The sequence below is a fragment of the Alosa sapidissima genome, chromosome 2, assembly GCF_018492685.1.
Source record: "Alosa sapidissima isolate fAloSap1 chromosome 2, fAloSap1.pri, whole genome shotgun sequence".
NCBI classification, from domain to species: domain Eukaryota; kingdom Metazoa; phylum Chordata; class Actinopteri; order Clupeiformes; family Clupeidae; genus Alosa; species Alosa sapidissima.
This window is the reverse complement of record NC_055958.1, coordinates 27,153,925-27,156,424: the sequence shown is the minus strand read 5'-3', so window position 1 is coordinate 27,156,424 and position 2,500 is coordinate 27,153,925.

The window sequence follows — 2,500 nt, the reverse complement described above, 5'->3', positions numbered from 1 at the left end:
GTGTTTGTGTGTGTGTGTGTGTGCATGCGAGTGTGTTTGTGTATGTGTGTGTGTGTGGTGTTGGCCCTACAGCAGGCCCTTTTTAACCAGCGGAGTGGAGTGGGGTGTTAAAACTGCGTGAAGACTGATTGGGGCCCATCCATCCTTCCCCTGGAGATAATGGAGGAGTGTGAGAAGAGTTCCACTCCTCCTTTCAGTGCTCTGCACATGTCTGCAGATTTATCTCTCCCTTCTCAGAGCTCTTTATTCCCTCGCTCCGGGAAAAACCAACCTTGTAGTGAGTTATTAAGGGTGTGTTAAGGCACCCGATATATCACGAGCACAACCTCGTCCCTTCTCATTCCCTCTCTCTCTCTCTCTCTCTCTCTCTCTCTCTCTCTCTCTCTCTCTCTCTCTCTCACACACACACACACACACACACACACACACACACACACACACACACACACACACACACACACACACACACACACACACACACATTATGTTATAACGGTACCCGATATATATCACAAGCACAACCTCATCCCTTCTCATTCCCTCTCTCTCTCTCTTTCTCTCTCTCTGTCTCTCTCTCTCACACACACACACACATTATGTTACAACAGCACATTCTCTAGAATCTCACTTTCATGTGTCTCTCAATACTGTCCTCCTCATGTAATCACTAGGGTTCTAGATGATTCCAGGACTCACAAATCACAATAACAGTACGCAGTGACAGATCACTGAGCTCCAGGAGACCAGACCCCTCAACTATTCAAAACTTTGGGCAACAACTCTTTTCTCTCTTTCCTCTTCTTTCATTTCTGCTCCTCTCTTTACCTCTTATCTGCACCTCTCCTCTCCTGTCCTCCTCAGCTCTTAACTTGTGCCCTCTTCTCCTCTTCTCACCATTCCTCCACTCCTTGTTCACTGGGCTCAACGTGGGGAGTCCTATTAGTAGGAAATGTTGAGCCATAAATTTTGCGGTGTGAATGAGAGATCGCGCGAGAGAGCTCTGAGAGTAGGGGGAGGAGGGGGGTACACTGGCTACGGGTGCCGCCCCCCTTATTTATCTCCTTAAACATTCGGCCTCCTGTATGCCCCCACCATCCACACACACACACAAACACACACACACACACATCAGCGTTCCTTAACAGGTCTCACCCCAGTACAACAACTTTACTGGCCTCCATAATAGCCCTGGTCATTAACCTCTCCTGTTCTCAACCCACCCACCCACCAGCCAAGCCGCCACCACCGGCACACACACACACACACACACACACACACACACACACACACACACACACACACACACACACACACACACACACAAACACAAACACACACACACACACACACACACACACACATTTGTGTCTGTGTCCTCCACTACACTCTCTCAGTGCAATGTCTTTACTGGTTTCCATAACAGCCCCTCATTAGCCTAAAGTGCCTGGGAGAGCTTCAGGGTGGCATGGCATGGGAAACAGCCTATATCTTCCTCTCAATATGGCCCTGTCACACAGCAACAGGCACACACACAATGCGCCACAATGGGGAACAAAAATGGACGCCTTTGGAGATTTCTCGACCGTTTCCTTTCTTTTGTTGATTTAGAGTGCATTTTGTTTTGTTTTTTTTACCCCTGCAATTTCCTCAAGCAGAAGGCAAAATGAAAACAACCTTGAGGAGGAATGCAGAGCAATCAGGCCCATATAAAAAAAGCAATCTGTGCCTCTGAATTAAAACAACAACAAAATAAACACCAGAATGCTGAACTACTGTTGCTTATAACCAGCAAGCCTCCAAAATGTAGCAAAAACAGATTATATGTGCTGCACACATGTCTTCCTGTTAGTGTCCTAAATTTCACTTATAGAGCGCCAAAACATTACACATGTCTAGTGGCGCTTTCAATTTCATAGAAGTGTTCATTTCTTTTACAAATATCCTCCAGCGGTGATGCTAACATGGGCCTGGTTCACTAACGAGAGGGAAACACTCGAAGCTCCGGAGGCATATGGGAGACTCCAACTGGCTTGACTTAATGGCTGTGTACACAGCCATCCAAAAATACACTCAGCATATGGGCACTCACAGACACACTCCTGACAGTCACTTTTTAATGCACACTTTAAACAGCACAGTGTCAAGAGTGTGTGTGTGTGTGTGTGTGTGTGTTACTGTCCCAGTGTCCGGCCTGGAGAGGAGAGCAAACACTCGCACACTCCGTGGGCCCTCCGTTGCCCGTGGCGATAGAAATGCTCAGCCCCCTAAGTCCTCCGTCCTTCTACCCCTAACCCCCCACACCCTCGTCCACTCCCCTCCTCCTCCTCTGCACTCCACGGTATCACCGTCGGCGTGGTAATGACCCCGTGACCCTGCGTTTGCCCTTTGCACTCCCCTTGCTCCGGGGCCAGGAATGCCAGTTAACACATCAGAGGGCTGGCTCCTTTTTCTTTGAGCTCCGCGGCGCTCTCTTGTCTCCCCTCCTCCCCCTTTTTTTTTC